The sequence below is a fragment of the Rhinatrema bivittatum genome, chromosome 1, assembly GCF_901001135.1.
Source record: "Rhinatrema bivittatum chromosome 1, aRhiBiv1.1, whole genome shotgun sequence".
NCBI lineage: Eukaryota > Metazoa > Chordata > Amphibia > Gymnophiona > Rhinatrematidae > Rhinatrema > Rhinatrema bivittatum.
The window spans coordinates 461,461,356-461,487,218 of NC_042615.1; the positions used below are offsets into that span (position 1 = coordinate 461,461,356).

Genomic DNA, 25,863 nt, shown 5'->3' on the forward strand with positions numbered 1-25,863 from the left:
TTGTAACTCCAATGCAAGGCAAAAGTGGAATGCAGGAGCAGCCCTTTTATAGGGCTGATACAGGGAACAGTCCTTAGGTGGGGCCCAGGGCATATCCGGCCGTGGGCCCTTTAAATCTTGAAGGGAGGCGCGGCCGCACGCCTAAGGATGAAACATAGAAACATAGAAACATAGAAATGACGGCAGAAGAAGACCAAATGGCCCATCCAGTCTGCCCAGCAAGCTTCCCTCATTTCTTCTCTCATACTTATCTGTTTCTCTTAGCTCTTGGTTCTAATTCCCTTCCACCCCCACCATTAATGTAGAGAGCGGTGATGGAGCTGCATCCAAGTGAAATATCTAGCTTGAGTAGTTAGAGGTAGTAGGGGTAGTAACCGCCGCAATAAGCAAGCTACACCCATGCTTATTTGTTTTTACCCAGATTATGTTATACAGCCCTTATTGGTTGTTTATCTTCTCCCCTGCCGTTGAAGCAGGGAGCTATGCTGGATATGCGTGAGGTATCAGTTTTTTTCTTCTCCCCTGCCGTTGAAGCAGAGAGCTATGCTGGATATGCATTGAAAGTGAAGTATCAGGCACATTTGGTTTGGGGTAGTAACCGCCGTAACAAGCCAGCTACTCCCCGCTTTGTGAGTGTGAATCCTTTTTTCTTCTCCCCTGCCGTTTAAGCAGAGAGCTCTGCTGGATGTGTGAAGTAACAGTTTTTCTTCTCCCCTGCTGTTGAAGCAGAGAACTATGCTGGATATGCATTGAAAGTGAAGTATAAGAATGGAGTGATCAAGCTAGTTGAAAGGCATCAGGAATAGAGGAAGGTGGAGGTAGTAATTTGGATATTTGGTTTGGGGTAGTAACCGCCGTAACAAGCCAGCTACTCCCCACTGTGAGTGCGAATCCTTTTTTCCACATTTCCTCTTGCTGTTGAAGCTTAGAGTGATGTTGGAGTCACAGTAACCATGTGTATGTTTATTGAATAAGGGTATTATCTCCAGGCAGTAGCCTTCATTCTGGCGAGCCACCCACTCTTCATTGACGGCCTCTTGACTTTATGAATCCACAGTGTTTATCCCACGCCCCTTTGAAGTCCTTCACAGTTCTGGTCTTCACCACTTCCTCCGGAAGGGCATTCCAGGCATCCACCACCCTCTCCGTGAAGGTGAAGGATGGAAACAGGAAGCTGTGCAGGACCGTGGACAGCGGCCCTGCACTGACATCGACGTAACAGAGACAGGGCTGGGCCGAGGAGCAGGCCCCGACATTGGCAGCGGCTCCTGCCACTGCAGGAGGACCCGAGGGCAGCTCCGGCCGCCAGGCAAGCTCGGGGATTGTGGCCTCCAGCCATGAAGATAACTGTGATGTCGTCAGCGGCTCCAGCCACGGAGACGCACAGGGGCAGGCCTACCATGCCGGGGAGGTAGCCCGAAGTCCGCGGCTCCTGCCGCGGTGAAGACGGACACGAAGGACGGCCTCTGGGTCGCAAGAGGCAAACAGAGTCCGCGGCTCTGGCCGCACAGAAGGCCCGACGTCAGCGGCGTCCAGCCGCCTTGGAAAGGCAGCAGAGGTGAGGAGCCTGCTCGCGGGGGAACCTGTGGGCAGGATTCATAACATCAGGTACTGTTCCTTTTCTCCTCTTCTGTTTTTCCCTCTCTTCTCTCACCCCTTCTCTCTTCCTATCTGCTCCCTCTCCCCCCACTCTGGTTTTTTGTAACTTCTTCCTTCAGTTATATTGTAAACTGGCATGATGTACCCACGAATGTCAATATATAAAAGCTAATAAATAATAATAATAATAAATTTGCAGATGATACAAAATTATTCAGAGTAGTTAATTCACAAGCAGATTGTGATAAATTGCAGGAAGACCTTGTGAGACTGGAAAATTGGGCATCGAAATGGCAGATGAAATTTAATGTGGACAAATACAAGGTGATGCATATAGGGAAAAATAACCCATGCTATAGTTATACAATGTTAGTTTCCATATTGGGAGCTACCACCTAGGAAAAAGATCTAGGTGTCATAGTGGATAATACTTTAAATCATCAGCTCAGTGTGCTGCAGCAGTCAAAAAAGTAAACAGAATGTTAGGAATTATTAGAAGGGAATGGTGAATAAAAACAGAAAATGTCATACTGCCTCTGTATCGCTCCATGGTAAGACTGCACCTTGAGTACTATAAGAACATAAGAAATTGCCATGCTGGGTCAGACCAAGGGTCCATCAAGCCCAGCATCCTGTTTCCAACAGAGGCCAAACCAGGCCACAAGAACCTGGCAATTACCCAAACACTAAGATCATCCCATGCTACTGATGCAATTAATAGCAGTGGCTATTCCCCAAGTAAAATTGATTAATAGCCATTAATGGACTTCTCCTCCAAGAACTTATCCAAACCTTTTATGCACAATTCTGGTCACCACATCTCAAAAAGGATATAGTTGTGATGGAGAAGGTACAGAGAAGGGTTACCAAAATGATAAGGGGAATGGAACAGCTCCCCTATGAGGAAAGATTAAAGAGATTAGGGCTGTTCAGCTTGGAGAAGAGAAGGCTGAGAGGGGATATGATAAAGGTCTTTAAAATCATGAGAGGACTAGAATGGGTAAATTTGAATCAGTTATTTATTATTTCGGATAATAGATGGACTAAGGGGCACTCCATGAAGTTAGCACATTTAAAACTAAATCGGAGAAAATTATTTCACTCAATGCACAATTAAGCTCTGGAATTTGTTGCCAGAGGATGTGGATAATGCAGTTAGTGTAGCTGGGTTTACAAAAGGTTTTGATAAGTTTGTGGAGAAGTCCATTAACTGCTATTAATTAAATTGTCTTAGAGAAGAGCCACTGCTATTAGTGGCATCAGTAGCATGGGACCTACTTGCCAAGTCCTTGTAGCCTGGATTGGTCACTGTTGGAAACAGGATGCTAGGCTTGATGGACCCTTGGTCTAATCCAGTTTAGCAATTTCTTATGTTCTTAACCATCTTATATCCCCACCATTGTCTCCCTTATTTATAGCCCAAAGTATCCATAGTTCTATACAGGCTACAACCAAAACATTCATTAAAAAATAGAGACATAATTATAACCAAAGTAAACAATAATAATAATACAGGTCACTACTATAATAGTAATTCACCTACATATCTTACTGTACTTCAACCCATGAGGGATGCCTACATGATGCTAAGATAGCACAGAAAGAGAAAAACAACTTTGCTGCTCACAGACCAATAAGGGTTTTTAAACACTTAAGAAAATTAGTCTGGACTCCACTCATAAGGTTTTGGGTAATGAGTTCTTCAAAGGGGGTCCACCAATAGAAAACTGGCAACTTAAATCACACAAAACATGCGTCCATGTACCCACCTAACAAAAAGGGGCCTATGCACTGAAGTGCACTAAAATCAGCAGCGCAGTCTCCTGCAATACTAGCATGTACAAAGCTAATGATATGCAGAAAAATGTGTGATTAAAGGGTCGCATTAAAGTGGGTGCAGCTCTTTGAACCCTTAGCTCCAGCATTATGTCACTACATTTCCCCTCAACAGCCCCTGTAGAAGGAAAATTCTGAAGCAGACCCTGCCCCCGCAGACAACATTCCCATGCGCCACGTTGCCCTGGCAACATGTGGTTCAAAGGGCAAGGCAGCAAGTCCGCCATTTTGAGGTGCACGAGTGATATGGCAGGATAGAAAGTTAATTTTAACTGATGCTACTACACACTACGTAACTAGCCTGTCTGTTATCATCATATTATTTGCATATGCACATATGCAATAAAAATCCACCTGCTGGCTCCGAGGCAGGGCCGTAACAAATTGTGCTAAATATTGTGTAGAATTACTGGTGAATTTTCCAAGGAGTTAAGCATGCAAGTATAACACACTATCATAGCAATTTTCAAAAGCCATTTACCCACAATATTTACAATTCAATAGCATATACTGTAGCATTTTCAAAAACTCACTTACATGGTAAAGTACATTTAAAAGTGTAAAACCCAGTTTTAAGCAAGTAGATGCTTTTGAAAATCAGGCCTTTGGTGCAAAGACCACAAAATCACTGTAACTAGTAACAATAATAAAATGGAAAACAAATTTATTTATTTTATTTGAAAGTTTTTTATATACCGAAGTATTGGTGTTGGCCTTCACTCCGGTTTACATGAATTTTTTTAACCTGACAAATGATCTAATAGCAAGTTCCAAAAACCACAAACTCCTAGTAATATTGCAGCTTTAAAGCCATTGATGAAAATTATGGCATATATGTATAGGATACAATACTGGCTACAAGTCACCTGGGGAAAGTGGAAAATGTTGCTCTAAAACTACTTCAACAGTGGCAGTTACTTCAGCATTAACTAAGTCTACTTTATTGAAACTTTAAGAAAAATGCAGGGGAGTAACATCCAAATACAGCTAGAAGTACAGCCTTGTGAATTCTGAGCCCAACACTGGTTCAATATTCTGCGTATTAAGTTCAAGCCTAGTACATATTGAACAAACACATAGACTTATAAATACTGTATGTTCTGACAAATATATTTCATTACAATTAACAGAAGTACAATGACTTGTTTTTGCTAAAATGTTATGGCGCCTAGAAGAATGTGCTCAGAGTCTTAAGCATGCCTAGACATTTCATGCCAAGTTGAGGCAGTTCATTCATTCTTTGGCCTATCCTCTCCTCTATGATAAAATTTCCGATACCTATCTTACAAAGACAAATAAAGACATAGCCAACATGATCTTTGCATTGGGTAACTAAACACAGACTATGATCTGTAAAAATACTACAGGGGAAATAAAAAATGCAATGTTACATTGAGCAGCCATACTAAGTGCTCTCCTTAAATCAACTATAAAAAAATATCAAGCTCACAAGCAAGCAGTACATAGTTCAGGGAGGATAGAGAAAATCTAACTTTTATATATGTTAACATGGTTGCATGCTGTTTAGCCTTTTGGCTAAGATCAAGTGTAAAATCAAAACAAAGGATTTGGGTAATGAGCAGACTGTCCCTTCTTGGCAGGGACTGAAAAGCTGTTGAGTAGGGATGATTAACACTCTGCCATTCGATCCAACTGGTTACAACATGACAGTTACAGCCATTGATAAAGTAGAAGAATTAAACCTCCTGCTTAATATACAAGGATAGATACTTAAATGTTTCTTTTGATTTTAAATATATCATAGGTAGCAACAACATTCCACAAATGAATTTAATTGTTTATTGTACTTCTCCAGTTGTTGAGAATATTGGCCTCATGCTTTATAACATTTCTAATATTTGCAATAATTTCATTGCAGTTGTCATAAAATCTGTAATATTACAGGTACTGTAGGACTCTTGGGATTTTTCCAGCCTTAGTGTAGGGTGTTAGGGGCCACTTTGTACTTCTCACGTTGAATGTCAAACAGAACAGTGCACTCTTGTGAAGATTTGATGACCTTCGGAGAGAGGAAACTCACCCAAAGCTGAGATTGGTGCAATGTTCTCTCCACCTAGCTTGATGGACACTCTACCTGTGTAACATCAAGCTAGGTGGAGAGAACATTGCACCAATCTCAGCTTTGGGTGAGTTTCTTCTGTGTCATCAAATCTTCACAAGAGAGCACTGTTCTGTTCGTATGTCTCACGTTGAATGTCAAAGTGGCCCCTAACCCCCTACACTAATACCTAAACCTCACCTCGAGTGACTAGGTGGGCCTCCCATAGGGATATAAATACCCATCTAGGGAGAGGGCATTAAGGCTAGGCTCTCTCTCTCACCATTAAAAATGGTCCCCCAGTGGACTGGATGAATTCTTTGATTTGGTGTTTACTAAAGAGGATGTTGTGGAGATAATTATGATGGAAACTATTTATTTATTTATTTATTTATTTTTATATACCGAAGTTCCTATATGAAATACAAATCACTCCGGTTTACTTTGAACGGCAAATCGCCTGGGGCTTACATAAACGCCCAAGGCTTTTACATAAAATGGTTAAACAGTGACTCTGCAAGCTTTACATAAAACGAAAATCTAGCTTTTATATATGTTAACATGGTTGCATGCTGTTTAGCCTTTTGGCTAAGATCAAGTGTAAAATCAAAACAAAGGATTTGAGTAATGAGCAGACTATTTTCAATGCTGATGATTCAGAAGAATTGATACAAATCCCTGTGAAACTGGAATATGTAATAGGGATGTGAATCGGGCTTCGGACGATTGAAAATATTGTCGATATTTTCAAAATCGTCAGAAATCGGGGGCTCCCCCAAAACAATAGGAAAACCCCACGATATTGTTCGTGGGGGTTCTCTTATCGTTTTGGGGGAGGACGGGAAAAACGGCACACAAAAATAACCCTTAAACCTACCCCAACCCTTTAAAACTAATCCCTTAGCTTCCCCCACCCTCCCGACCCCCCAAAAAACTTTTTACAGGTACCTGGTGGTCCAGTGGGGGTCCTGGGAGCGATCTCCCGCTCCATCGGCTGCCACTAATCAAAATGGCGCCGATGGCCCTTTGCCCTTACCATGTGACAGGGTATCCGTGCCATTGGCCGGCCCCTGTCACATGGTAGGAGCACTGGATGGCCCTCAGGGATCTGTACTTGCACCAGTGCCTTTTGATATATTTATAAATGACCTGGAAAAGGGAGAAAATGAGTGAACTAATCAAATTATTCCAAGTTGTTAAATCACAAAAGGTTGTGAAAAATTGCAGAAGGATCTTACAAGACTGAAAGACTGGGTATTTAAATGGCTGATGAAATGCGGACAAATGCACATGGGGAAAAGTAATCCACACTGTAGTTACACTATGTTAGATTCCATATTAGAAGTTACCACCCAGGAAAAGGACCTGGGCATCATAGTGGACAATAATTTGAAATCTTTAGTTGAGTGTACAACAGCAGTCAAAAAAGCAAACAGAATGTTAGGAATTATTAGGAAAGGAACAGAGAATAAAATGGTGAATGTCATAATGCCTCTGTATTGCTCCATGGTGAAGCCACACTTAGAATACAGTGTACAGGTCTGGTTGCCACATCTCAAAAAAGATATACAGGATTTGCATTGGAAAAGATCAAAGAAGGGCAACCAAAATGATAAAGGGTATGGAATGGCTCTCTTACAAGGAAAGGCTAAAGAAGTTGAGTCTGTTCAGCTTGGAGAAGAGACATCTGAGTTGGGATATAACAGAGGTCTATAAAATAATGGGTGGAATAGATGTAAACTGGTTATATACTCTTTCAAAAAATACAAAAAGAGTAGGGGATACTCTATGAAGTTAGTAAGCAGCACATTCAAAACAAATCAGAGAAAATTCTTTTTCACTCAACGCAAAATTAAGCTCTTGAATTCAATGCCAGAGGATATTGTTAAGGCAGTTAGCGTAGTTGGATTTAAAAAAAAGGTTTGGGCAAATTCCTGCAGAAATGGTTATTAACCAATCTGACTTAAGAAATAGCCACTACTTATTTCTGCATGATAGCAACAGGGATCTATTTTAAGATCTGTTTAAAATCTTGCCAGTAACGTATGGCCTGGATTGGCCACTATTGTAAATAGGATACTGGGCTTGATGGACCCTCAGTCTGACTCGGTGGCAAGTTCTTATGTTCTTAAGGGCCTCATTTTCTAAACGGATCACACGCGATAAGGGATGTTTTGCACGCGAAATGTCCCTTATCGCGTGCGATACCAAAATGGGGGCGGAGTCGGCCCCGGAAGAGGAGGAGTCGGGGCGTCACCAGGGCCGACTCCGCGAAGACGCCACGGATGACGAAAAGTTAAGGCCCTTTTCGCGTCTGAATTCGCGCCCAATAGCTACACCTTCTATGGTGGCGCTATTGGGTGCGAAACCGGCAGTGATCACACCACAACGGTGCGATCGCTGCCGGCTAGCGCAGGCCCGCCCCCCGTTTCGGCCCCCCGCCCCTCATTCCCTAAAGTATCGCAGGCCTGCGATACTTTAGAAAATGAGGCCCTTAGTGTATTTTACATCAATATATTTGTACTGAAGAAATGGAAGTCAAAGTTTGTTAGGCCACCACTCATGAATTGAGTGTAATTTGTTATAATCCAACAAGAAATATCCCTAAGGATCTATCTAAATCCCACTCTTTGAAACAAACCCCAGGGCTAAAAAAAAAAAAAAAAAGTGTTGTGTCAGGCCTCAGCAGCCCCTTTAAGCAGCAAGTACACGAGGAAGGCTACATTATAAAAACGAATGGATGTTACTACTTGTCAATACCATGGGCACTCTGGCAATATCAGAGAGTACTTGAGATTTTTTTTTTTTTTTTTTAATATGTGAAACTTTAACCTAATCTTTTTTTCCTTTCAAACTTGAAGTGAAACTTATTTAAGACAGGACATGGCCAAACAGCTCAGACCTTTCAAACTGTGACACAGAAACCCAGAAGCAAGTATCAGAGCAGCATCTAAGCAGGTGCAGGTCATGTCAGCGCATCATTTCAGGCCATGCCTCTTGATCACTCGTTTACATTCACACATTGCGCAGTGTTATATTCATTCATTGTGTGTCATCTCATGGCCTGTGTCAGCTTTCTTGGCTGATTCAAAAGCAACATAGTGGTAATCATTTTATATAATTTATACTTCAGTTTTTGTTGTTTTGTATGTTTTTTTAATACAATGCTTACAAAAGGAACAACCCAAAATAAAAGATATTTAAAAAGTTTAATTTTGTATTGCAAAAACATATTTGCTAAAAGAATAAGGTTATGGACTTAAAGAAGAACTCTCCTTTTCTAATATAATTTAAGAATATATTAGAAGAATGTGTCATTTAAATGGACCCATAAATGCTTTAACAGAAAAAAGATCAAACATGCAAAGAAAATGTAGTTATGAAGAATATCCAAAAAAAAAAGAGAGAGTTAATTTTAGGAATGTTTCCTTCTATAAAAAAAATGTAAAAAATTAAAGAAGCATCTATTAGCATTGCTTTGCCTGCTCATCTGTACACAGGATATCTGGCTCACTCTCCATTGACAGATTGGGATGAAATTTGGCAACAGAAACTCTTACTAAAATTCGAGATCTTCCATCAAATTTCATCCAAATCCATCCAGAGAGAGCAACCTCAATACTGGCATACGGGCAAACTAGCAGACAACAGCGGGGACCAGAGACTGTGACAAGGAGAGGGGGGCGAGCTAACAGGGCTCGGCCCATTAGCTGCTGAAGAGTTGGAGGGAGGCTAGCAGAGTCCATGTCATCAGCTGCTGAAGCGTGGCTGTGCTGGCCAGCACCTTGGACTCCTACTTAGAAAGCTCACAGGCCAGTGCTCATTAGCTGTGTTCATCCGGTGCATCATGAGAACAGCACAGCCAGCCTGCCCGCCAGGTTTGAAAACGCCAGTACAGCCACACATGATTTCCAGCAAGGAGGGACTGAAAGGAAAGGATTGGACAGCAGAGAATTGTGAGGCTTGGAAGGATATTGACCAGTAAAATTAAAAAAAAAAAAAAAAAAAAAAGGGAACCACATGGGTGTCACACTAAGCATTGCATATGTTAAAGGATTGGATTGGACAGCAGAGAATTGAGAGGCTTGGAAGGATATTGACCAGTAAAATTAAAAAAAAAAAAAAAAAAAAAAAAAGGGAACCACATGGGTGTCACACTAAGCATTGCATATGCCATAAAGCCACTCCTAAAAAAACCTAATCTTTCACCGGATATCCCAGCAAACTTTCGCCCAATAGCAAATCTACCATTCATCGCTAAAATATTAGAACGAGTAGCAAATAAACAACTCACAGAATACATTAACAACAACAACATTCTCTCTCCAGCCCAGTTCGGTTTCCGCCAATCCAGAAGCACAGAAACCCTCCTAATCTCATTAACGGATTCCATCTTACTGAATCTTGAAAAAAGATGTCCCTGTCTACTCATCCTCCTAGACCTATCAGCAGCATTTGATACGGTCAATCATAACTCATTAATAGATCGCCTTTCAGACATTGGAATTAGAGATACAGCTCTCAACTGGTTTAAATCATTCCTTAAGAACAGACAATACAAAGTCAAGGTCAACAAGGAAGAATCGCAACCAGTCACTTGCGACTTGGGAGTCCCACAGGGATCATCACTCTCACCAACCTTATTCAATATCTACCTCCTCCCACTTTGCCAACTCCTTGTCAACCTAAATCTCATACACTACCTATACGCAGACGATGTACAGATTCTAATCCCAATCACTGAATCTCTACAAAAAACTCTGGACTTCTGGAATACATGCCTACAAGCCATCAACAACTTACTCGCAAGCCTAAATCTTATTCTTAATCAAAACAAAACAGAATACCTATTCATTTCTCAAGATGGAACATACTCACTTCTCAGCACCAACCTCTTTCCTCAACTAACTCTGTCACCACAAGTCAGAAATCTTGGTGTCATACTTGACAACCAAATGAATTATAGAGCTCTCATCAACAATATAGTAAAGGATGGATTCTTCAAATTACAAGTCTTAAAAAGACTTAGACCACTCCTCTATCTCCATGACTTCCGACTGGTTCTACAAGCAATCATTCTCACGAAAATAGATTATTGCAATGCTCTTCTAGTGGGCCTCCCCGCAAACACCTTAAAACCATTACAGATGTTGCAAAACGCTTCGGCAAGGATTCTAACCAAGACTAACAAAAGAGACCACATCTCACCAATATTAAAAAGCCTACATTGGCTGCCCGTCAATTTCAGAATACGCTTCAAAGTGCTCTCAACAATACACAAATCACTACATAACCTAACACCACTTGAGCTCAAAATCCCTTTACAACGCCACACATCTACAAGACCAGTGAGAAAAGCCTACAGAAACAACCTCCAGACTCCACCAATGAAATCAACGTTAAGCAAAAGAGCATTCTCCACAGCTGGTCCCAAACTCTGGAATAGTCTCCCACCAGAACTCAAATCAGTACAATGCCCCATTATTTTCAAAAAAAAACTTAAGACGTGGCTCTTCCATCAAGCTTTTCCATAACATCAGCCTGCGGAATAATATCTGCCAAGGACCCCTCAAGGTTATTTTCATTCAACCTACAAGAAAGCTATATAAGAACTTCAATTTATTTTAAACAACCAACAAGAGAATTACACAAGAACTATCCAAGTTCAGCTCTGGAACTTCTTTGAAACCCCAAAGAATACCCCCAAAATACCACAAGGAATACCAAAAGAATTTGTCTAACCAACTCCAACTCCTTGGCAGTCCAAATCCCAATACCCACCCTCTTGACAGTCCAACGCCATTGTTTAGTGCCTCTACCCACCTTTAGGCTTTGTATATAGTACTATTTGTATATAGTACTTTTTATGTAATCAACCCACATATTTATTTCCAAGTTATTTTCTTCCTGTTCCTTGTAAGACATTTACTTGTCACTGTTGTTATTGTTCAAATTGTAAACCGAATTGATCAGTAATTCTGTTACTGGAAAGTCGGTATAGAAAAGTTCTAAATAAATAAATAAATAATGTCCACATTTTTTTTTTTTAGGAGGTAATTTTTAAACCCATTTTCTGGGTAAAACCAGTACTTTACCTGCCGGAATGAGCTTTTTATAGAACTGCCTGCCTTACGTGCACGTAACTTTTATTTGCAGCGAGCAGAGATGTTCCTGGGGGCATTTGCATTTATACATGTATAAAAACATCTTTTGCAGCTAGAGAATACTTTTACTTGCTGGTCCCTTCCCTGGGGGTTGGAGGCAGCCAGATTCTCAGCCACAGGCAGTTACTGCAGGGCATTCCCAGGCCAAGCCAGGTCTTTCAAGGTGAGAGGAATCCAGCAGATTCAAGGCCGCCCTCTGCCCCCCCCCCCCAACCCCTCCCCCCCAGACCTGCTTGGTGTGAAATAAGATTATTGCCCCAAGCAGCTCAGGAGACATCAAAAGAAAGGCTCCACTAGAAAGTGTGAAGATGCACCCATGGGGGGGGGGAGAGATAAAAGCAGCTCATAGACTACCCTCGCTCAGGGAGAGGAAAGCTTGCCAGAGGAGATAAAAGAAAACCCGGGCCAGGGATGGAACTTGGAGCCTCTGGCTCCGTTCTTAGTGAGACTGGTGTCTCTCTCGGCCCTGAGAGTCCTGTGCCTCTGCAAGTTGGCTCCTTGACCCTGACTGGAATTGGATTGGTTAATATACCCTTTCCCTTCATGGAGGGGCAGTTTCTGTTTGGCTATCTCCAGTGTCAGGCGTGACCTGCTATTATAACAACGGATGTATTACGGACTGCTATTAATAACATGGTAAAATCTCACTCTTTTAGAATAGACTCAGCTCTGGGAACCTTTCGAGGGTTATCTTCCAAAACTGATGGGCATTCTCAGTTTATTAAGGAACAGGGAAAGAAGATTAATGATGTAAAAGGATAAAGGTTTTGAATTCACATGAATGCAGTAGTATAGAGAGTAGTACTACCAGCACTCTGAAATTCAATATCCCAACAAAGTAGAATAGATTGTATACCCCAAAGTATGTGTGAGTGGAGATGGCAAGTTCACAATTTGTTGGGACCCTTCTGATGAGATGTTCAAGCCTCTTGATGCAAGATGATTGTACCTGTCTCCCTGATCTAATACAGCTATAAAGGAAAAAAAAAAAACAAAAACATAAACTACTCTCTACTTCAAAGAGTTTCCTTTATTTAACTTTGTTTAAATCTTCCCTCACACCATCTGGATCCTTTGAACTGTAAAGCTAGCTATTAAAATAAACAAGCATACAGTGTCTCTTGCTAAAGGTAATGAGCAGGACAAATAAATTACAGATCCCAGTCATAAGAACATGCCATACTGGGTCAGACCAAGGGTCCATCAAGCCCAGCATCCTGTTTCCAACAGTGGCCAATCCAGGCCACAAGAACCTGGCAAGTACCCAAAAACTAAAAGTCTATTCCATGTTACTGTTGCTAGTAATAGCAGTGGCTATTTTCTAAGTCAACTTAATTAATAGCAGGTAATGGACTTCTCTTCCAATAACTTATCCAATCCTTTTTTAAACACAGCTACACTAACTGCACTAACCACATCCTCTGGCAACAAATTCCAGAGTTTAATTGTGCATTGCGTGAAAAAGAACTTTCTCCGATTTAGTTTTAAATGTGCCACATGCTAACTTCATGGAGTGCCCCCTAGTCTTTCTATTATCTGAAAGAGTAAATAACCGATTCACATTTACCCGTTCTAGACCTCTCATGATTTTAAACACCTCTATCATATCCCCCCTCAGTGGTCTCTTCTCCAAGCTGAAAAGTCCTAACCTCTTTAGTCTTTCCTCATAGGGGAGCTGTTCCATTCCCCTTATCATTCTTACTACACAGAGGCTGCTCAGGGATCTTGCTTCTTTGATTTCTTCTGCTCTAGAGTCTTTTTACGGTTTGTTTGTTTTTTTTTTTTTACAGACACTTTCTTGTGACAGGCTCTGGCTGGAGTCATACACCCAGGCAGCTAGGCTTCTCCCTTTCCCTGGCTCAGGTGTCACCTCTGGATCTCTCTCTAGATCTGGGCTAAGCACTCTCAGGATCAAGGCTACTGTTACCGAATCCAGTCCTTTCACTGAAGCTTGGCTCCCAGATCCTCTCTCTGCCCCAGCAGCTTCAGGCAGCCACTTCTAGACTAAGCTGACCTTTCCCAGGGCTCTTCAAGCTCCTAATTCCTCTCTCCGGCAGTCCAGCTATGTATTTATTTAGACATTTTATATACCATGGTTCCATGTGTAGATCACAATGGTTTACAATGTGACATTCATAGTTAAAACTCAAACAAACAAGGACTGGTTACAGAAGGTGCAGTAATATAAATCTCTGAAGTGACTCAGAACTCTGAAAGGGTATGTTGGGGTTACAAGGTGCACCACGGCATAAATTGGTACAGACTGGATTTAGATTATTGGTCTGAAAGGTATTTGAATAAGTTTCTTTACTTGCCTGAGAAATGTTTCTTATGCTATTTCATTACGAAGAGAACATGAAAATTGACACTGAACTCTTATTTGCAATTGCCTATTTTACTTTTCTTCAAATGCAATAGACTTGTTTTCTTTGAAGAAATTGTAAATAAAAAAAAGACTGCATTTGTTTGGTATCCACCCCAGCTTCTTAGCACTTCTAAATTGCGGCCAGGTAGGATTGCCCCTTACCTGGCAGAAGGGTGGGATTGTGGGAAAGGGAATAGGCTTTTTCCCCGTGCCTTGTTACTCCTCAGGCGAGAAGATGTACCATTCCATCTTTTTCCAAAGGCCATCCCAGACACCATGACAAGAGCTTGGATGGTCTTTATTGCCTGAGGGGGCACGAGATCAGATATTGGTGGCATACTTTTCAAATCCAAAAGCATGTCTATGTTTTCCCTTTGAAAAAACGGTGTAAAGACCACAGGTAAATAGCTTTAAATTTATGCTGGCCGTTACAAAGTTACCCTCTCTGAGGTAAAATTTTAAGACCCATGCACGCAGTCGCGGCGATTTTATAACATAGGCGCGTATTATAAAATTGGCTATACACGCCTATAGGTGTGCACGATTGTATACAGATGCGCACAAATGCCGCCTCTTGCACGTAAGTGGGGGGAATTTTAGTAGCTATGCGCACCAGCGCAATAGCTCTTTTTCTCAGTTTGCTCCCAATTGATCCCAGTAAAGGAGAGGACTTTCTAATCCACCCAGCTAACTTGCCTCCCTTTTATCCTATTACTCCCAGCCCTTAAAACCCTGCTGACTAGCATATTTGTTTTTGTTTCATGACATACACACTGTCCGCAGCAGAAGTAAAATTACACGGGAGGGGACCCCAGCACGCGCTTGTGAGCGTAAACACTTTCACTCTAGATTTATGCTACAGTCCCAGCCTGCCCATACCATGCCCCCTCACCCCTTTTTGACAAAAAGGTTTCTATGCTCGTGACGGCAGATACCTGCACTGCCGCAGACCTTGTAAAATCCGCACTGCATGCATGGGTCCAAGACATGCGTGTACCTCCTGGTTTTGCTGCGCAAGGCTTTTAAAATCAACCAGTCTGTGGGAAGCGAAATTCAGGGATGCCGCTTTCAAAAAACACACACATGCTTAGCATTAGAGATGTAAACTATTCAACGGTTAACCATTAAGAGTAGTCTTACCATTTAGTCTAAATGATGAAGCAACAAAACTGAAATGTATCAGCTGCTGCAGGAGCTAGGCCCAGAGTTCCTGGAGGGAGCGTGTGACTGAGGCCTGCCTCACCCGCAAATGTGAGGCAGGCTCTGGACTGGCTCTGGTGCTTCCTAGACTGCAGCTCCCAGTGACAAGATCATCATGGCGCCGACATAGCTTTTGTCAGGCCAGACAAGTTTTAAACAGGCTGCTGTTTCTTTCCCTGCAGCTTGCACTGCTTCACAGCTGCCACCTCGTCGTTGGGCTCAAGTTCCCGCTCTGGCGCACCACCCTCCCATGTCCTGTCCTTCCTATTAACAAATACACAATTAACCATTAAAGTTGAAACAGTTTAAATGGATAGTTTTCTTCTGTATGATATTTACATCTCTACTTAGCATCAGGCAGTCTCATGAATATTACATAGTACCAGAGGAGATCCAGCCAATCCCATTGCTCGATTACCTGAGAAGTTTCCCAGCCCTAAAGCCAGTGCAGGATCAGCATGCACAGCAGAGCAGCAGTTGAACCCTTCCACTGTGAGCTGCACGGGGAATTTTTTTCCATGGTTACATTGTCAAAATGAAAAATAAATACTTATTACAAGCTCCAAACATAAAATTCCTCTTCACAGGAGACAGCCAAAAGATGAAAACATTAAGCAAGGCAGAACACTGACAACAGCCTTTTCAAAGAAAAAAAAAATACTCAAATAGGATCAAATAACTTTTTTAAAACGTTAAAAATGCCAAAAAAAAACTAGAGGTAATTGTAGTAAAAAGTCAGAGAAGGAGAAGAAATTTTCTTTCGAAGCTCTGTGGGTCTGCAATTCTCCACAGGCAAGAAGGAACTGAGGAGACTTGGTGGGTTGTTGCAACACAGAAACTGCCTCATGTGAAGTGAAAGGAAACTGGAAGATTTTTGGCCATCCAGCCTGGTCACATGATCCACTCATGCAAGTCGGTGGTCTGGTTAGTCTTCAGAGAAAGGGCTCTCTCTGCAGGTCCCTTACCAGTACGATAGGATAGAGCATGGGTGGGTTGGAACCTTAGCAGCCAATCACAGCATGTGAATACTTCCCTACCTTGCATCATAAGGTTATCACAACACAAGCACTTTTCATATGTTTTGTATCTTTGACAGATATGGACATACTAAGTTTACCCTTACTATCTTTTTTGCCTTGCAAAAAAAAAAAAAAAAAAGCACAAAATCTAAATGTAATCTGAAGCAGGACATTAAAGTTCTGGGCTTAGAAAGAACTGATGATCGTTAGCACTGAATAAGGTTTTATACACATCCACCTCATTGTTTTCCTGTAACTTCTCTCTGTCGCACAAGGCAGATTGGTAAATGTTCATCTGATTAAGCTTAATCTGCCCAGATCCTTTCTACCACGGTCACAGTCAGAAGTCTATAAATATTACAAAGAAAGAGTAAAGCCCCTTTGTCACCTTCCCTCTACTGATTCCTTAGGCTTCTGCAGTCATTTATCACTGGGGCTTCACTGCAGTGGCTTGCTGACATCTGTAGAACCCTTGGGGGCCACTGCTAGCTGGTTGTGGACTGCGCCCCCCCATCTATTATCCTCACATATCCAACAGCATCTTAAACTTCAATAACAAGATAATAAGTTTTTATGCATAGCTTCAGTCTCATTAAAGTATCAGAAGCAGTTACCAACATGTGGATTAGGCCTGTCATTTTCTACACAGCAACAGTACAATTTACGTTGTTCATGCCATGTGAAAGACTGGTGTTCGATTCCCGAAATCAGTTTCCTTCCTCCGATCAGTTAGGGCCAGAAGCACTGGGGAGGCAGCACTCACAGCTTCTGGGGCAGGAAGCCTCCATCAAACAAATTAAGGCAACACCTACTGACCAGACTCAGAACGCATGAATACCAAACTCACAAAAGTCGTGGTCTCTCGAGAACTGTCTTTGCAATGGCTGGACTAGTTGGGAAGTGTGAAAGTGTGGGGGCAAGGGATACATTTTTCATATAAGGGGGCTTTAAAAAAACTCAGATATTTGTGAATGAAGGCTTGTGGCACTGAATACCAGTGGAGGCCGATTATGACAGAGGAACAAGAGGAAGCTGCCAGCTCAAAATATATGTATTAAAATGAAATCAAGAAACAGATTTTTTTATCTCTTCTTTTACTTATATTTCCAAGTCTCCTTTATTCCCTGCTAATAGTTCTTATAATATGCAGTTTTGTGCAATAAAACACGTACAGCTTTCACTGCGGCCATTTCTCTTTTATAAGGCAACCTGGTTCAGATAACCCTGGTGATGGTATTGGGCTACGTCTTTCTCCCTCCTGCAGGTTTCAACCGCCTCCTATTTAACTCAGACATACCCCTTCATATATACGTTTTGCCTGTGCTGCTTGTCTGTCTATTAGATTGTGCGCTTCAAAGAGCAGGGACAGTCTATTTTGTGTCTGTAAAGCACTGCGTGCACCTTGTAGCGCTATACAAATAAAAATAAACAAACAAACAATCTCCTTTACAGGATCCACACCTCAGATTTGTGCTCCTTTCATGCTTTGAGTAAAGAGTGTAAATCGGGATGTTGCTGTACAGGTTATTTAGATTGGAGGGAGTGACCCAAGCAAAAAAGAATCTTAATGCACCAAAATCTTCTTAAGAACCACAACAGCAAAAGGCGTAGCTTCATGTTTGGTGCTTGTGACAGAATATATAGGAAAATCCCTCAGAACACCTTAAAGGATCAGCCACAGCTATCTAGCCCAGTCCTCCTTAAGAGCCAACCGAGCAAGGGATTCTTTTTTTTACATAAGAACTTGCCATGCTGGGTCAGACCAAGGGTCTATCAAGCCCAGCATCCTGTTTCCAACAGAGGCCAAACCAGGCCACAAGAACCTGGCAATTACCCAAACACTAAGAAGATCCCATGCTACTGATGCAATTAATAGTAGTGGCTATTCCCTAAGTAAACTTGATTAATAGCCGTTTTTTTTCTTATTTATGTATTTCCAAAATAAAAACACAAGACAGAGATCTTGAGATAGCAAATAAGAAATCGAGAACACAAATGTAGAAAAAAGAAATCACACCTAAAATCAACACAATAATCAATTTCCAATCTAAGTCCTCAAATATTGGGGGATACAATACACAGCCCAAGGAAAATTGTATACAAAGAGTATACAAATAAGAAAATAGATCAATAATTAAAGCAGCCCTATATACTAATAGAGAATGATTACTTAAATTTCAAGGAGATGATGTTCCAGGGGAACTAGCAGTATCTATTTTATCGCTTAGAAATTGGGCAATTGAGGGGAGGGGGGGTGTCAAAAAAAAAAAAAAAAGTATGAAATACCCCGATACTTGACCAAGCATTTACAAGGAAATTTAAGAAAAATTCAATTGCTGAACCCTAGAACACATAAGAAACCGCTTTGAGGGGATTTTTTTTTTTTAGTCTCTTTAGCAACATTAGGGAATAGTTTGACTTAACTGTAGGAAGGTCTCAGAGCAATCAGAAAAGAAAAAAAGTCTTAATAGCCAGTCCTTGTCAGTTCTACAGCCAAAAGAAACAAATCAATGTGGCTGGAGTAACCATTTCAGTATCTGAAGTCTCGAACAAGGCAGAAACAGCCAGATTAGGCCCTTCAGTAAGAATTAACAGAGGGGCCAATGCAATACCGTGTGCTCAGGGTAGCGCACAGGTTAACCTGCAGCGTTTTGGACAAGGCTAAAACCCGATGCGAAAAAGGGGATTAGCGCATCCAAACTTGCTCGTAGCCAATAGTGCTCATCACATATAAATGCCATGTAAATGAGGCTATTAGTTACTACATGCGATGCAAAAAAAATCCCTGCTTGTCCAACACGCCCTTGTTAATGCTGCAAATGTAACGCTAGTCCAGGAGCTGGCATTAAGCCTTAAAATGCATTTCAGGCTAAATGAAAATACAAAAAAATCATGCTATGGTGTCATCCCCCCAGAGCTCACAGGGGCCCACATCCTCACTGACAGCAACAGGGGATGGGGGGGCCCTCCACCGGTGCCTGCATCCAGAGATGCAGGTACCAGTAGAATTGGACAGGAGGCTGCAGGCCTTGGTGTCTCAGCCAGCCTGGGTGCAGCTTCCTCCTGAAAGGAACCAGCCACGACCACCATATCAGCAGGGGGATGCTGTGATGCCCCAATGGGCACCGATGCCAGCCTGGTAACCAATGCCAGCTGGGTCAGTAACGAGCCAATGAGCAAATCTAGCTTCTCCAACAGTGGCTCAAGAACAGATGATGCCGGCTCCGGTGCATTTGGTGCCACTGGACCGATGTCCCACAAAGCTCACACAACGGCCAACATTGAGCTCCTCCTCAAAACACTGCTGATGTCAACACCGACTGGAAGGCAGGAGGGGTGGTCAGATCCTCTTCAGAACCAAGAAGATGATCTGCGATTGGCACCAGACCGGTGCAGACCTCCAGCACCGATGGAGGATTGGCACTTCTTGCCACGAGGTTGCTTCAAGGGCATCACAACATGAGCTGGCTCATCTCCATGCTCAGCACAACCAATGCTTCTTCAGCTTCCCTCTATGCTCGGCACAGTCTTTCACCAATGCCAAAGACGAGGAACCAGACATCATCAGCTTGGAGGAGCCTGACAATGGCCAGTCTCTGATGCCCCTATCCGCCGACGGCACTGATGGTCCCGCCAATGTCGATGGCTCAGTGTCCATCCATGCCAATGGCTCAGTCTTCTTCGACCCGAAGAGGCGCTCCATCTTGTCAAGACGAAGATATCCTTTAGGGGTCATCAAGGTGCATTTGCGACAACCTCAGATGTCATGTGATGCCCCCAGGAAGTAGACATATTAATTACAGAGGTCCATGATGGACATGGACCTCAGGCATAGAGGGCATTGCTTAAACCTGGACGTGGCCATGACAGGACAAAATAAAAGGGAAGAAATATCAAACTTGATGGAAACTGGCCTCAATGGCCGGCAGGCACTGAAGCACCGCTGCTGCAGGGAATCGACCGCGAAAGGAAATTTACCAAGAAGTGTTGAAAACCCTGACTAGGAACACTATGGGGAGCACCGCGAAGAAAAACGTGAAAAATACAAGAATAAAGTTTTCCAAAGAGGCTAAAAAAAAGCCAGAGTTCACTCACACTTCGATGCTACAGCTCAGCAGAAAAAGAGAGACTGGAGAGGGACCCTGCATGGACGCGTGGTATATGGCATGTTGGGCATGCTCAGTGTGCTAAGACAAAGTTCTAGAAACTCTGACAAGTTTTCTGTGTCGGGGCTCCATCTAATGATGTCACCCATGTGCGGGGACTACCATCCTGCTTGTCCTTGGAGAACTCCAGTTGTTTCTTCAGATCTCCTTTTAAATGAAGGGAGATAGTAAATTTTGGAAACAGGAGGGATAGCATTCTCAGGTAGATGCACAATTTCTATTAAATATCTCCTAAATATCTCTCTTGGAGATATTAATGGTAGTTTAGGAAAGTTAATAAACCTGAGGTTTTTATTCCTTACTGCATTTTCTAAATTTTCCATTTTGGAAGCCAAATATGAGTTATCCTTAATAATTGCCTCTTGGATTTGTTTAACATCAGTTATGTCAGATTGTATTGATGAAATTTGCTGTCCCAAATCCAAGGAAGAATTTTCCAAAGTTTGAACTTGCTTTTCCAATTCCACACAAATTTTTTTACCAGAGGGGATACTTGCCCTGAGATAGAATTACCCAATTCCACTATGGCTTCCCAAATATATTCAAGGGTAAAAGAAGTAGGTCTCACCACGCCCAAGGACAGCTGGAGCTGTACAGAAGAATCATTTGATAGTCCAATAGTGAGCCTTCCAGTTCTCCCCAAGCCTTCATTTTCCGAAAGCATTCTGCCCAGGGACTCTGAGATGACACCACTTACTGCTTCAGTCCTTTCCTCACCACTCCCCACTGAGGTCATCACACCAGTATCATCATCCAGTGACACGCCCCATGATGCTAGAGAGGTTCATACAGCAGCAGGATTCCAGGGCAGCATTCTCTCAGCCGGGCTGAGAGGTGATAGCAAGTTTGGGGGAGGCAGGAGCACATTTTCCCCAACAGCACATTTCCCAGCATCAACAGACCGTGAACAATGGGAGCATTCATTGGGCCCACAGAGAGGTGCATTGGATGGGCTGCGAGGTAAGTCCCTGTCTTCGGCTTCCTCTTTCTGCCCATAATGAAGATTTAAAAAAAAAAAAAAAAAAAAAGGAGGAAACAGTTTTTAGAGGAAAATGTCCGAGGGAGTTCTCATGCTATTGGCTATTATTCCGCCCCCAGCAAGGACTCCCGGGTCCAGGGAACCTCCCTTCAGCACGGGATAAGAAGGCAGGGCCCAGGAAGGTTGGGGAGGCCACAGGGAAATGGCCAGAAGCCACTGTACAAGCATACTACTTATATTTGATGATTTTGAACTGCAGAGGTAAGCAGCCATTTGCTCTGTATATTTTTATTCTGTAAATAAAAGCTGTGTGAGGGAACCAGCCAGAGTAAGTCTCCTGTGCTCCTGGCTGTTCACAAGCCATGACCGCTCCCAATTACCACAGATGGTAGGAGTGGGATTTTTCCTTGTCTAAGCAGGAAGCACAGACAGGAGCCCACAACCACAGCACAAAAAAATAAACCCAGAACCTTTTTTTTCTTTCCTGGGGCTTGGTGATTCCAAGTTACATGCATAGATGCAGTTCTGGGCCAAACAGGCCAGAAGGTTTTTTTTTGTTTTTCCCTTTCCACTTCCCCAGAGAACTAAAGCTTTATTGCTTAAGGAGTGCAGTGATGAGTAGAGAAGATGGAGCAGGTGATACAGCTTCTCTCTGTAGGGCAGCAACAACTGCAGATCATGGTATAAAATTGACTAAGTGTGTACAATATTACACCTGAAAATTCAAGTGTTAGAAATGGACAAAATAGATTTTTTAACAAAACATTTTTTATGAAAAAATACTTTCTACTAAGGATCTATAATACATAAAAATTAAAGACTGGGTTGATAGTTTCATATAAAAGTAGCAAATGTTTCCTACCCAGATAATCGGGGCTATGATTATATTCATTAACTACCAACCACCTTCCATCCTAATTAAAAATACAATTATTTTGTATTTTATTAGATGAAACATTTTTTATGACAATTTCATGAGTTTTTTAGAAAAAGCTTAAAAGTATGCTTTAAAAAACTTCTTTACAAGATTCTCCGTATGCATGTACATGAAAGTATAATGGGTGAAGAAAACACTTCTTAGTAAATCCTCGGCATCTATCTATAATATGTTCAATTTCTTACTGACTTCCCAACAAGGCCACGTTTCGAACAGTGTCCTTCTTCAGGGGATATTTCTTTTCTGTCAATGTGCCAATATGTAAACTGATGTAACAATCTCCACCACATTGAAAATACATGCAGCAGGTAAACATTAAATGGCATCCATTTCATATATATAAATTATGATTGGTACATTAAGCTGAGGCATCTGACCTGGAAAGGATCAATCAAAATCGCCTCAGTGTTATGGTTTTGAGGTGTTGGAGTGGATTCTTGGGTACTGCGGTGATGGCCACTCCCACAGGGAGGAGCCCCGTGAGGAACCGCAGTACTAGGCTAGACTCTATACACGCAGACACAATTTGTATTTATTATACAGCTGGATGGTACTGCCCGGGGAGCGGACAGCAATGAGGTAACCCAGTAGAAGTAGTCCAGGGGTCCTCAGCAGAGGTGACCAGTCCCACACTCGAGTAGATGATAGGCAGTGCAGGGTAGCAGAGGAAGGTCCCGGATGAAGACTCCGAGCGCTGAAGCTGAGAGACTGACAGGATTAGTACTCACTGAAGTAGATAGCTGTATTGATGAAGATCCTGGCAGGCAGAAGTAGTCCCTCGAGGAGCAAGTACCCAATATCCCAGATAGGTGCACTGAAGGGCTAATCACCATTGAATATGAACATTCAAACACATTACTCATAAATAACGATTATACCAAATGATGTCCAATTCAATTCTTCATTCATGCCCGCAGAACATACTGTATTCGATGTATAAATCCAAAAAGCCTCCCGGTAATTTAATCTCAGAGCTGTATTCCCGTCCCAAGTGGTATTCGATATTTGTTCAATGATGGTCCACTGTAGAGTTGAAAAGATGTATTCTAATTCAGCACAATATTTTACCATTGGTGCCATTAATTTGTGCGTTTTTAAACAAGACTTATGTTCCGTTAACCGTACTTTAATAGGACATGATGTACACTCTATGTATACTTTAAGGCAAGGGCATGTAATGGCATAGACAACATTGCTTGAACAACAATCAGTGTGTGCCCTTCTTTTAATCCTGTATCCTGCCATACTCTGCTCTCGACTATATTTGCACAACAATTACATGCTTCACTTAAAATGCCCTTCAGTGTCTTACATAGTAACATTTTCCATTAGGTGAGAATGCACCACCTTATCCCTAATATTTGAACCCGAGATGTAGCTATCAACCGAGGTTCCTGGAAAATTTCATGTAATGTTAGAACGTGCCAGTAATAGATACCGCTATGGTTTGTTCCAACACACAAACCAGCCATGACTGTTCTTTCACTGGTTTATACTATAACAATGATTGCCTATCTGCAAATTTGGTTTGTTTGTAAACTTGGCTAATGGCTTTGTTGGGATATCCTCTGGCATGAAACTTAGCTGCCAGAATATCAGCTTGATGTTCAAACTCATTCATTTCAGAATAGACTGTTCTAATTTGAAAAAATTGGCTATCCGGCAAGCTCATTTTAAAAGAATGTGAATGATGGCTATGAAAATGTAACAAATTGTTTTTATCTGCGAGTCTGCAGTACACTGTGGTTCTAAATTGTCCCTCTTGAAAAGACACCAATACATCCAAAAGCGGAATAGATTGTTCTGACCATTGTGCAGTGAATTGTTAATTATTATCCGATTTGATCCATGTACAAAATTCTTTAAACTGTTCCTCTGATGATGTCCATAATAAAAAAAACCCAAAAAACCCCATCAAAACAGATAAAACCAGACTGTTTCACTGAATGGCATCCTCCTTGAAGATGGTCTTTGCAGCTCCTTACAACTGTGTTGCTTTAACCGTCTGTACGGCATCTTTGTATTTGTTTGACCACATCTGCTAAGATTTGTCTTTTAACTATGTTGGTGATGATTGTGTTTTGATCTCCTGCTCTGTCCCTCTCAATGCAGCCAGTGCAAAACATGGCCTTGTTGGGGGACTAACAGCAACACTACAGTTAATTATTCTATTGTTTTGAAATACACAATGTCTGCCTGACAATCATTTTGAGTGAATAAAACACCCTTTATACTCTACCACGGTTTCTGTGCCTGTAGATGATTCATCTGTTTTGACACACCCCTGCATTATTTGGATCCTTCTATTGGTGTATCTTGCTCTCCACTTGTCTGGTGGTTTTATCACTATATCTATACCATCCGGCAATGTACTGCCACCATTCAGAAGTATATATGTGTGTTTCCTCAAAAATTGCCTCATACAAACGGGCTCTCCTCTAGCGCCATCGGTGGCCAATGAGGATACCATGGATCTGATGGAAAAACTTTGATCCAAATAGAAAGTAGTTATTAAAAAGTACCACTTCAGCTAAATGTACCAACAGCTGCGATGATATACATTGAGGACCCAATCTTTTTCCTAATGTAGTTTGTACTACCTGTAATGCTTTGTATTGTGGAATGCTCCTGTAAGAGCGTTAACATCCATGGTGGCTAACCAAACAGTATCACTCATAAACTGGCTAGATTGTAATAAAGCTAAAAAATGTAGCGTGTCTTTTTTTTTTTTTTGGAAACTGTATTTATTCATTTTTCAAGCGTGTCTTTAACATAAGATTTGGATTACTGTACGAATGGCTGCAGGATCTTATATGTATTAAATAAAATCAAATTAGCCAGCAGCAGGCTCTGTGAGAACAGGTTATGCAGCAATAAACTGTGCTAACAGTAACAAAGCCACCTCCCTTGTTATCAGTAATATTTAAGATGGCCCCAGGAGAAGACCCCAATTGTTTTGGTTTGTTTTTTTTGCGGGGGGGGGGGGTTTAAGAACTTTGAATCGACAGCTTAACCTGCAAGTTCGCCAGATGGACTACCTTATCTGGGGAACCTACTTACAGGGAGTAGTCAAGCTGCCTTCCAAAACCGCCAACCCGGAAAGAAGGACCACATATGCCAAAGTTAAAACAGCCATCCTAGAGAGGGCGGGACTTATCACAGAAGCCTACCATGAACAATTTCGGCAGAGACTTCTTCAACCAGGGGAAAACCCGAGAAACCTTTTCCAGACTTAAGGATGTGGGTTAGAAATATCTAGGGCTGGAAGGGAAGACTGGAGTGGAAGAAGCCAAAGCCTAGAATGGCCTCTGCAGCACTGGGTTTGCTGACACCCAAACCTTATGCTAGCAACACTGTTAGATGTTGCAGAGACCTATTACCAAGCACAGACTATACCTGAATCACTACCAGGAGAAACCACTCGACATGGATAGAAGATGCCGGAGTTCTAAGGTCCACAGGCCCTAACAATCGGTAGAACAGAACCAGTCAGATTTTTCAAATCAATCGCATAACCCAACCAGACCACATTTCAGCTG

At 42.0% G+C, this 25,863-nt stretch overlaps 1 protein-coding gene across 2 annotated transcripts in view; it reads right to left on the reverse strand.

The window, feature by feature from the left end:
- The window catches only part of TTC39B (tetratricopeptide repeat domain 39B), a 284,247-nt gene that overhangs the window by 244,674 nt on the left and 13,710 nt on the right, over positions 1 to 25,863 (reverse strand). The window contains exon 1 of one of the 2 annotated variants that reach the window (XM_029605828.1): positions 15,642 to 16,013. The exons of the other annotated variant lie outside the window; for it this stretch is intronic. The gene's annotated coding sequence lies outside the window, so the exon portion shown is untranslated. Of the gene's footprint in view, positions 1 to 15,641; positions 16,014 to 25,863 lie in introns of those variants that run through there. 2 annotated transcript variants of the gene reach the window in all.